The sequence below is a fragment of the Coregonus clupeaformis genome, chromosome 18 (assembly GCF_020615455.1).
Source record: "Coregonus clupeaformis isolate EN_2021a chromosome 18, ASM2061545v1, whole genome shotgun sequence".
NCBI classification, from domain to species: domain Eukaryota; kingdom Metazoa; phylum Chordata; class Actinopteri; order Salmoniformes; family Salmonidae; genus Coregonus; species Coregonus clupeaformis.
Window position 1 is genome coordinate 25810926 of NC_059209.1, and position 12296 is coordinate 25823221.

The window sequence follows — 12296 nt, forward strand, 5'->3', positions numbered from 1 at the left end:
TCACCCTCACTAAATGGTTTTGAAGCCACTGCGATTTCATTAGCAATGAGGTAGCTAGCTTTCACTGCAGCGTCACTGATGTCTCGGCTGTGAGTAAACACAGACTGCTGTTTCTTCAGACCCGCCAACAGTTCATTCACCTTCTCTCATCTCCGCTGTCCTTGAAAGTTGTCATATTTGTCGGCATGAAGACTCACATAGTGGCGACGAAGGTTATATTCTTTCAGCACTGCAACATGCTCTGAACACACCAAACATACAGCTTTCCCATTCAATTCCGTGAATAAATAGGATGACCATTTGTCTTGGAACACTCTGCACTCTGCGTCCACTTTTCTCTTTTTTGACAGAGACATATTGGGGCAATGAGGGTGCCAAAGCACATAATGTTAAAAGTAGAAGCCGTAATAAATATCGCGGGCAAAACAAAGTAGCTCATTGGCTGCACGTGCTTGACCTACTTGCTCTGCCCCGGTATAAACAGTTTGCTTGCTTAACACAATTGCTATTGCGCCATCCAGTGGACGCAATTGGAACAGCAGTTTATTTTATTGAAAAATTGCAGTGCATTTTTATACTTTACAACCCGTTTGCGGGCCTGATCCGGCCCGCGGGCCGGACGTTTGACACCCCTGGTCTAGGAGCAACAACGGCTCAGCCGCGAAGTGGTAGGCTACACAAGCTCACAGAACGGAACTGCCGAGTGCTGAGTCATTTGTGTCAGTGCAGTACATGTTGAGTGCCCTTCTCTATAAGCATGCTGAAAGTCTATTGTTAATTTGTTTACAGAGAAATAGATAAGAGCGTCTGCTAAATGACTAAAATAAAATAAATAAAATAAAATAGTATTGTATTTGCTAAGAGCTGGCAGCAAGCTAATAGGTCTACTGTTAGAACCAGTAAAGGCCACTTTACCATTCTTGGGTAGCGGAATTATTTTTGCTTCCCTCCAGGCCTGAGGACAAATACTTTCCTCTAGGCTCAGATTAAATATATGACAGATAGGAGTGGCTATAGAGTCAGCTACCATCCTCAGTAGCTTTCCATCTAAGTTGTCAATGCCAGTAGGTTTGTCATTATTGATCGATGAAAATGTTTCCACCTCTCCCACACTACAAAATTCAAACTTGCAATGCTTTTCTTTTATTATTTGTTTTTTTATGCATGAGTACGATGGCTCACTGTTCGTTGTTGGCATTTCCCGCCTAAGTTTACCCACTTTGCCAATGAAGTAATCATTAAAATAATTGGCAACATCAAATGGTTTGTGATGAATGAGCCACCTGATTCGATGAAAGATGGAGTTGAATTTGTCTTTCTGCCCATAAACTTTGGAGTAATTTAAATGAATTTTTTTCCATAATTCTTTATATCATTGATCTTGGCTTCATAATACAGTTTCTTCTTCTTTTTGTTGAGTTTAGTCACATAATTTCTCAATTTGCAGGAAGCCAGTCAGATGTGCAGCCACTCCTTTTGCCCCATCTCTTTTAACCATACAGTTTTTCAATTCCTCATCAATCCATGGAGCCTTAACAGTTCTAACTGTAAGTTTCTTAACAGGTGCATGTTTATCAATAATTGGAAGAAGGAATTTCATAAATGTAAGGGTTGGTGTGAGGTGTGACCCAGGTGCAAGTTAGACAGTAGGCAGTAGGCAAAAATGGTGAAACAAGGAACTTTACTGATGGTCCCAAAGCCAGGATACAAAATAACGGACTTTACACGAAAAAGAAAGGCGGAGCAAATAAGACAGGCAGACAGAAAAAAATATGAAATTCTAACTGAAATATCCATCACATACACCATCAAGTATTTCACACCTATTATTTTGATACTGACTGTTAGCACTTGGTGGCCTATAGCAACACCCCAAAAGAAAAGGCTTTAGATGTGCCAAGTGAACCTGCAACCACAACACTTCAATAACACTTCACATAATATCTTCTCTAAGCATTACAGGGATATGACTCTGAATATATACAGCAACACCTCCCCCATAACCATTTCTGTGTCTTCTATATATATTATATACTTGTATTGCTACTGTTGTATCATCAAATGAATGATCTAAGTGAGTCTCAGAAATGGCTAATTATCTGATGTTAGCAAGTTATTTGGACAAAACACTTGAAGCTATTTTCTTGTTGTTGTAACAACTGCTTGTAGAACTCATTTTGTTTGTTTAAAAGATCCTTCACTTGTGATAATAGAGAGACACCACTGTCCTCAACGGTACTCCTGCCAGCTTTGGTCTTTGTCATGGTAGCAACGTAGGTTACGCTATTACTCCTCGCAGTTCCAGACAGGGCAGGTCACAGGGAAGATTGAAAACAACAACAACTAACAGCAGGGGTCTAGACAGCCACAAGCCCGGGACAATCTGCGGTCCCAGCCACAATGGCTAACCGCGTCGCGGGCTGCATTCAAGCCCTCAAGAAAACCCTGCTAGCTGCTATGCCAAATAGCTCCTCAGACCCAGCGTTGGTCGGCAGGATCACTGGACAGAGAGTGGTAGTCCCAGCAACTGATGCCAACCGCGTCGCGGGATCCAAACTCAAAAGGTAGCTAGCTACTAAGAAACTTTTCAATACACTTTCAAAACAACAAACGTTCCAAAACAACAAACCAAGCTCTCCCTCGTTCCCCGTTTGGCGGATGCAAGGAGAACGTTACCTGCCGAATGCATAGTGCCTACTATAAAGTTTGGCGGAGGAGGAATAATGGTCTGGGCTGTTTTTCATGGTTCGAGCTAGGCCCCTTAGTTCCAGTGAAGGGAAATCTTAACGCTACAGCATACAATGACATTCTAGACGATTCTGTACTTCCAACTTTGTGGCAACAGTTTGGGGAAGGCTCTTTCCTGTTTCAGCATGACAGTGCCCCCGTGCAGAAAGCGAGGTCCATACAGAAATTGTTTGTTGAGATCGGTGTGGAAGAACTTGACTGGCCTGCACAAGAGGCCTGATCTCAACTCCATCGAACACCTTTGGGATGAATTGGAACGCCAACTGCGAACCAGGCTTAATTGCCCAACATCAGTGCCCAACCTCACTAATGCTCTTGTGGCTGAATGGAAGAAAGTCCCCGCAGCAATGTTCCAACATCTAGTGGAAAGCCTTCCCAGAAGAGTGGAGGCTGTTATAGCAGCAAATGGCGAACCAACTCCATATTAATGCCCATGATTTTGGAATTAGATGTTCGACGAGCAGGTGTCCACATTCATTTGGTCATGTAGTGTAGATAGATAGATACAGTATCTATACAGTGGGGAAAAAAAGTATTTAGTCAGCCACCAATTGTGCAAGTTCTCCCACTTAAAAAGATGAGAGAGGCCTGTAATTTTCATCATAGGTACACGTCAACTATGACAGACAAAATGAGAAAAAAAAATCCAGAAAATCACATTGTAGAATTTTTAATGAATTTATTGGCATATGATGGTGGAAAATAAGTATTTGGTCAATAACAAAAGTTTCTCAATACTTTGTTATATACCCTTTGTTGGCAATGACACAGGTCAAACATTTTCTGTAAGTCTTCACAAGGTTTTCACACACTGTTGCTGGTATTTTGGCCCATTCCTCCATGCAGATCTCCTCTAGAGCAGTGATGTTTTGGGGCTGTCGCTGGGCAACACAGACTTTCAACTCCCTCCAAAGATTTTCTATGGGGTTGAGATCTGGAGACTGGCTAGGCCACTCCAGGACCTTGAAATGCTTCTTACGAAGCCACTCCTTCGTTGCCCGGGCGGTGTGTTTGGGATCATTGTCATGCTGAAAGACCCAGCCACGTTTCATCATCAATGCCCTTGCTGATGGAAGGAGGGTTTCACTCAAAATCTCACGATACATGGCCCCATTCATTATTTCCTTTACACGGATCAGTCGTCCTGGTCCCTTTGCAGAAAAAACAGCCCCAAAGCATGATGTTTCCAACCCCATGCTTCACAGTAGGTATGGTGTTCTTTGGATGCAACTCAGCATTCTTTGTCCTCCAAACATGACGAGTTGAGTTTTTACCAAAAAAGTTATATTTTGGTTTCATCTGACCATATGACATTCTCCCAATCCTCTTCTGGATCATCCAAATGCACTTCAGACGGGCCTGGACATGTACTGGCTTAAGCAGGGGGACACGTCTCGCACTGCAGGATTTGAGTCCCTGGCGGCGTAGTGTGTTACTGATGGTTGGCTTTGTTACTTTGGTCCCAGCTCTCAGCAGGTCATTCACTAGGTCCCCCCCGTGTGGTTCTGGGATTTTTGCTCACCGTTCTTGTGATCATTTTGACCCCACGGGGTGAGATCTTGCGTGGAGCCCCAGATCGAGGGAGATTATCAGTGGTCTTGTATGTCTTCCATTTCCTAATAATTGCTCCCACAGTTGATTTCTTCAAACCAAGCTGCTTACCTATTGCAGATTCAGTCTTCCCAGCCTGGTGCAGGTCTACAATTTTGTTTTTTGGTGTCCTTTGACAGCTCTTTGGTCTTGGCCATTGTGAAGTTTGGAGTGTGACTGTTTGAGGTTGTGGACAGGTGTCTTTTATACTGATAACAAGTTCAAACAGGTGCCATTAATACAGGTAACGAGTGGAGGACAGAGGAGCCTCTTAAAGAAGTTGTTACAGGTCTGTGAGAGCCAGAAATCTTGCTTGTTTGTAGGTGACCAAATACTTATTTTCCACCATAATTTGCAAATAAATTCATTAAAAATCCTACAATGGGATTTTCTGGATTTTTTTTTCTCAATTTGTCTGTCATAGTTGACGTGTACCTATGATGAAAATTACAGGCCTCTCTCATCTTTTTGAGTGGGAGAACTTGCACAATTGGTGGCTGACTAAATACTTTTTTTCCCCACTGTACATCCAACCCACTCTAATGAGTGTGTCTCGTATGCATTTGGCATCTTTTCTAGTAATTACATTTTCTGCTGCGTTGTGTGGCAGTGACTTGTATATTTAAAATGTTACACTTTTCGATCCTCTCTAATAGCCTGCTGCTAGCATCTTCTCTGTGAAGATATCTAATCACATAGAAAACAAACTACATCAATGAATACCTGTCTTTTTGTCTTTCTAAACCATCAAATCAAAATCAAATCAAAGTGTATTGGTCTCGTGCACACGGTACAGTGAAATGCTTGCTTGCTAACTCTCCTCTACAATGCAGTACAATAACAATATCAATCAAGAAACAAATGTGACCGACTCCCTTGATTAGGTCTTATGTAGCAAAATTTGAAATCGTGTTTTTTACATTGGATAAAAGCAGAGACACAGAGCTACAAAATGGTATATAATACACTGCATTTAAGGGAACAATGGGAAAGTAATTCTGCTTTGAAAGTTGATAAACTTGTAATCTCACTTTTGAGAAAATGGCCTTTGAATGTTTTGGTACCTATTGAAGAGCGCTTCTTTGTCTACACCCATTCAGCATCATTCACACCCTCTTAAGCTTTAGCCCCACCCATCTCGTTTCGCTCTCGGAGCGTTCAAAGCGCACACTTGACACTCTGGCCGATGAGTAGGGTTGTTCCGAGCGTTCTGACCTCACAACTGCAGTCAAGCACCCAAGCTAACTGGCTAACATTGGCTAGCTTGCTAGCTACTTCCAGACACAAAATTGGGATTATGGTTCATTGTTTACCTCTGGATAACATGAAAACAGCCTAACCAGCTCTGCTAGGGCGAGTAAAATGGTCAGTGGGGTGTTCTCTCATTTAATGAACCTGGTTGGTTAGCTACCTGCAGATTCAGAGAGAACACCCCACTGACCATTTTAGTCGCCCTAGCAGAGCTGGTTAGGCTGTTTTCATGTTATCCAGAGCGTTGGTGTCTGTAACTGTGCTGCCGGCAACAATTTAATTACGCTTTTTTGCCGACGTTTACTGACACCGGCCATATTCAGCAGGTGTTGTGCATTCGTAAATTCATCAGTTATTCTGCGCTCTGGCATACTCAGACTGAATTTACGAACGCACCTGAAATTGTTACTTGCATAGTGGAGTCTTTTGTTAAGACATGTAGCTAGCTAGCTAGCTAGGTAAACAATGAGCAATAATCCCAACTCATGACGTTACTACCCTGCATGAATCTGCAAGTAGCTAACCAACCAGGTTCAATGTTAGCCAGCTAACATTAGGCTCTAAATAGCCAAGCAAATGGCTCTGAGATACGAATAATAAGATCATACGCGTAACGTTAGCTAGCGAGCCAGCCAGCTAACATTAGCTAGTTAGCTAAACAATTAACCATAATCCCAACTCATGATGTTACTACCCTGCATGAATCTGCAGGTAGCTAACCAACCAGGTTCAATGTTAACTAGCTAACATTAGGCTCTAACTAGCCAAGCAAATGGCTCTGAAATACAAATAATAAGATCATACACACAACGTTAGCTAGCGAGCCAGCCAGCTAACGTTAACTAGCTAGTTAAACAATGAACCATAATCCCAACTCATGATTTTACTACCCTACATGAATCTGCAGGTAGCTAACCAACCAGGTTCAATGTTAGCAAGCAAATGGCTCTGAGATACGAATAATAAGATCATACACGTAACGTTAGCTAGCAAGCCAGCCAGCTAACGTTAGCTAGCTAGCTAACAGTACACTTTAACTTGAAATGAAACCACTTTCTGTCAAAATTAGAAACGTGCAATATCTGAAAATGATGGACGCGTCTCCCTGTCACGGATGCCATGGTTGCCCTTGGTTTGCAGATGTAATCCGGAGACATTTTTACATTTTAGTCATTTAGCAGACGCTCTTATCCAGAGCGAATTACAGTTTTTTTTTTTCAGACAGGTGTTTTCTCCATCTCTTTATCTATCACACTCTAATCCCACTGATTTCAAAACTCTATCCTCCAGAAAGTGGAGAGCAACACTTATGTAGCTCCACTACAGGATATATTTTTTAAAAGCCGCGTTAGACAGGTTTACCTACACATACTGACCAGCTCAAATAGACAGAAGCGTGCTATATGGCAGACCAATCTGAACTCCTCTCTCGGCATGTCCAGCCCATTCATTATCTCAGCCAATCATGGCTAGTGGGAAGGTTGCTGTCTTTTTCTGTGGTTTAACCAACTGCGTTCGTAATTTAACCATTTTATTCGTATTTACAGATGGCATACAAGTTTGTTATAAAGGCACATGAAAGTTCACATGTTCCAGAAGGCATTTCTGCCAAAAAAAACAACACATTTTGATTAAAAACAAAAGTTTACATTCAAACGCCTCTCCTGTGAAGTAGTGACCCGTGACTTACACCTAGTTTCCTGAAACGAGTCACAAATGCCAAATACAGAAGTAAAAAAATAAGAAGTAATATAAAATTTAAGAAAAAAATTAGAAATAAAAGATATCTCAACCACTGAAGGTGGAGGGTAATGCTGCCAAACCCAGAGGTCAGCTGTTTATTATTGCTTTCTTTCTCTCTTTGAATGTTCTCCTTTTTTTAAGTCGAGGGAACTTTGACTTGCAAATAATTAAGCTGAGCTCCAAACAGAAACAACAACACAACACAAAGTGAAGTGAATGATATTTAAATATATCTCATTAGCATTCGTAACCATTTGCAAAATACGCTCCTACTTTCAACGCTAATAGTCTATGCAGGAATCAAAGCCTGTGTATTTTACAAGGGGGAGAGTGTAGAGAGAGAGGGAGAGAGAGAGGGGGGAGAGAGAGAGAGAGAGGAAGAGAGAGAGAGGGATAGATCTACATAATTTGGCGCTGATGTTGACTTGGGGAATGAAGAGAACACAAATTCTGCGGATTGCTCTTGCTCTCGTTTCTAATATCATTACTACCATTTCAACATCATTGGCCTAATTGTTGTTGTTAGCAGCACGGATAAATGCTTCCCTGGGATAATGAGTGTGTGCACGGGTGCAAGTGCGTGCGTGTGTGCGTCCTTAGGGGCTGTGTGCTTATCAGTGCAGGGCAGACACTGTTTTAATGACCCTGACAGGTGAGGGGGGCTGGGTTGGGGGGGCAGAGGGGTTGCTGTGGGGTTGGGGGCAGTGTGGGAGGTGTTAGGGGGGAGCTCAAGGCCCCTAGGAGAGCTACTGAGGGATGAGTCCATGTTCAGGAGCAGGTGTGCCTCCACTCCCTCCCTCCCCTCCCTCTGGGCTCTCTCCTCTCTTAGCTTCCCTCTCTCCCCCAGGAGACATATGGTGAGAGTGATTGGAGAGCGCTGCAGGGATGAGATGAGGGGACCAAGGGGAGCCCAGCTCCACTCTACTCTGTTCATATGTTACAGACAGGGCCAGTGGGACTCTGATTGCTCCTGAGGGGGAACACTGAATTAGGGCAATGGGCGTTTGTGGTTTTTAAGGTTGACTTGTTTGTTACTGTGTGGTGGAGAAGGAGGAGGAGGGAGGCCTCCTACTTAGCTATCTGTGTGTGGTATATCATCCTCACACTAAAGCATGCTGGGTGGTGGGTTATTCTTGTTAATCTGTTTGTGTGCTGCAGCTCATTTGTGTATTGTGTCTGTGTTGTTTTTATCTGGCGAGTGACTGTCTTTTCTTATCCCGGTGTCACTGCCAAGAATAGAAACGCCATCTTGTTGCAATTTCACAAGTTCATATTTGTTCCACTCGCAAATATGATGTAGTCCTTCCTGACTGACTACACTGTATCCGGAGAGAGTTATGGGGGCATATACGTACCCTTTTTATGTGGTAATTTATTACGAGGTGGATGAATAATACATTATTAAGACACGTAATGGATACGCTGGGACCTGTAGTAAGTCCACTACTTTGTCCTTGGGCTAATTCCTTGCCGGGGACTTTGGTTGTTGTGGCTGTTACCACCGCAGAAGGAGGGAGGGAGGTGGATGTAATGTTGAAGGAGGTAGGAGGGGGGTGTGGGAGGAGGAGGAGGCAGAAGCGACGTGTCGGGCGCTGCTGAGCTGAGGAGGAACAAAGCCTGGAACTCCAGCACCGCTCGCCCTCCTTCCTTCCCTTGCCTCCTAGCAGCTGCCACTTCTGAGCCTGAAGAAAATGAAGGCAGATGAATCAATTTGGCCTGTGGCCCTAAAGTGCACTTGTCTGCGCCCCAGCCTGGCAGGGAATAATGAACAGATAGATTGAGCCGGTGCTCTGCGGCACTGAGGTGCCTCTCTCTGCTGCTGCCTGCCTGATGCACAGCATTGTTGGGCTGGGCCCCGCCACCTCCCCCTCCCTCCTCTCCTCCCCGTCCCACAGCAGCAGTGTCTTTCTCCCTCTCTGTGTCTCCTTGGGTTAATGGGGGTGAGGGTCCTTTGCGCAGGACACTTTTCAGAACAAATTAGAGGAAGGATCTGTATCCTGGCATACGCCCTTCTCCTCCCCTGCATCTCCTTTTGCCCACCCTGCCGCCCCGTAGCCCTTCCACAGCCCCACAGCATGGCAGCAGAGAGGAGCTGTGAGGAGAGGAGAGAGGAGATGAAGGTAGAGAAACAGCCAGGAGGATGTCCAGGTCTGGATGAGGGTAATAAGGACTGACACCAGGATTAGGCTGAGGCACAACCTCCCAGAATACAGCTGACAGGTGAAGAAAGGGTGGGGAGAGGAGAATGAGAAGAGAGAGGGAGAGGTGCTGAGGGGCTGAAAGCTTTCTAATTGGAGCAGGAAGGTGGAGACCCTTCTGACGTGGAGGCCCTGAAATGGCTGCCCTACCAGGTGAGAAGAAAGAGCATGACAACAAAGCATTACCCAGCAGCCACCAGCTCCCTGCCTGCCTCCCTGCTGGCGGTTGGCTGACTGCAGATTGATCGACATGGGGGAGAGGCAGGTTAGCCTAGCCTACAGTAGCTTAGCCTAGCGTGAATGGACTCTGTCAGCCTCACTGAAACACTGCTGTTTTTATCAATGTCATGACTAGCGTGGTTTATTCTTCATTTTTTCCCCTTTCTTTATAAACCCCTGTAGTTCAGTTCAGTGTAAATGAGCTCAAGTCATCAGTCAGCAGCTACTCAACTTGGGAGAAATTAAGATGCTAGAGGGCCCTTTGAAGCTAATTAAAGAGCACAGAGCAGAGCCTCCAGAGAGAGTCTGTCCGCAGAGCAGACATGTTCAATACCCAGACTAATGGGCCTAATTTCCAGTGCATTATTCATGTACAACACACACGTTACTTGTGTAGTGTTATATTTCTGCGGAGCGCCTTTAATGGGTTGAACTCAACCTGTTTAACCTTGCCCGTGCTGCGCCTGGCAATTCTCCAAGTCGTCTAAAACATGGCCCTTTGGAGAGCTATTCCCCCTAGCGTTACCCAGAGTGCATTTCAAAGACTTCCCATGATCCTTCAGTACTTCAGGGAGCCATGTTGACCTTGATCGTTGTCACAGGATCGGCCAATCAGATCTCAGATGAGACCTTTAGCTCCGCCCACAAGTCCTCTATAATGTAGCCTTGTCCTTCAGTGCTAGTGATGGCACCCTATTCTCTATGTAGTAGTGCACTACATAGGGAATAGGCTGCCACTTCAGACGTAACCTTAGTAAAAAAAAAAAGAATGAAAGAGATACTGATAGATCTCGACCGTTTAAAGCCTCTCCTTGGACCTGATCTAAATACACCCTTAATCACAGTCCGACATGGCCAACAGGGCCGACAGTCTCTATCACAGGCGGTGAATGTAAGCCTGAATCAATTCCTCCCGTCCTGCCGAACAATAGGTTACAGAGCCTCCTAACATCCAGGCAGGCAGGCAGCATCGTTAAGCTGGATACCTTATTTGCCCCTCTACTCTGATCAATAATCAATGTGATTGCTGACTTGGGATCCACCACTACAGGACCTGCTGGAGGGGGTGTTAACACTTTGGCTGGGTGATTTTTCAGCGCTGATGCTTGGTAAACAAAGTAATCAGAGTGCCTGACTGTCTCCCTGGCTCTCAGTGAACTGCACTTGACTTGACAAGATGACGTGAACCCCCCCCCCTCTCTCTCTCTCCCTCTCTCCCTCTCCACCTTTGTCTGGAAGTGGGCTGGGTTCTTTGTGCTGCTCTCCCTAACAAAAGTAATAATCATAAAGCCTGCCATCCATTTTTAGATTCAAGGTGTGGTTAGCTTGACAGCCAGTGAGAAAGATGCAGAGACAGAGCAATAGAGAGAGAGAGAGAGATGGAGAGACAGAGAGAGGTAGAGAAAGAGAAAGAGGGAGAGGGTGGGAGTTGTATGACGGCAGACACCTGATTACGACCACCTGCAAGGTCTCTCTCTCCTTCCTTCGTTCCTTCCTGTCTGTCTGTCTGCACCCTGATTGTAGTATGTTGCCGTAGCATTCTGCCATTCTGCCTGGCTGTCATTGCTGACCTCAACACCATGCTAACGCCTTTCATCCAATTACTAGGCCTCATCTGGCCTGGCCGGGGCCTCACCAGGCAGAGTAATTAGAAGGGAATTGTGTCTATTTGGCTTGTTGCTGCTGGTTGCTGGGCAGACAGACATAAGGGCAGACAAACAGCCAGGCCAGCCTCTCTCTCTCTCTCAGCCAGGTGGCAGAGCCTCCGCCATGCCGCCTCAGTACAGGACCTGTCAGATTAGCTGATGACCCTTTTAATTCTACCCTGCCGGGGGCCATAATTGATATTTACGGGGAAAGGTTAATTGTAGCAGTGATCTGTTTAAATGACAGTGGAGATCTGGAGACCGAGGCTAGCCACGGCATGCTACGCCACCAGGGACCAGTGCAGGCAGAGCTGCAAGCTGCTAGTCAAATGGATTACACCCCACAGGCAGCCATCAGCCGTCCCCATTGTCTTCAGAGAGGGGCTTGTAGAGGGCTGATAGGATGAAGTGCACCTGTGGTGGGGAGGGCTACCTCCTACCTCCTCGACCGACTGTGGCAGTGTGGCTTTCTCCCATCTGTCCTAGGAATATGGATCGCTGCCAAGCCAACGCTCCTCTCATGGCTCGTCTGTCTAGCCCCTACCAAACAACACATGCTCTCAAGTTGGCAGACCCAAAGAGGCAACATCATCATTCAGTGTTGTACCACTAGGTGTATCCGTTATGTGCAGATTGTAAACAATAAACAAAATGCTTCTGATTGTGTTAACTGCTTTTCTGCAGAATGTTTTTGGATTCAGGTGTGAAAGTCATTACTTTCAGGCAGACATTTTGGTTACTGCCAGTGCTGCTTTGCATACATTCAAACTATTAACTGATACTGAGACATGGGGGCACCAGTTTGCCTTTGTGTTATGGATGGATTCCCTTAGTGTGAATGGACTACAGGATGCCAGTTGTGATTGACATGGAGTTTGGGTCGTGTTGTATCATGGAGTTG

General features: G+C 45.1%; 1 protein-coding gene across 6 annotated transcripts in view; it reads left to right on the forward strand.

The window, feature by feature from the left end:
* The window catches only part of LOC121530631 (autism susceptibility gene 2 protein-like), a 375807-nt gene that overhangs the window by 132728 nt on the left and 230783 nt on the right, over window positions 1-12296 (forward strand). The gene's annotated exons all lie outside the window — the stretch shown is intronic.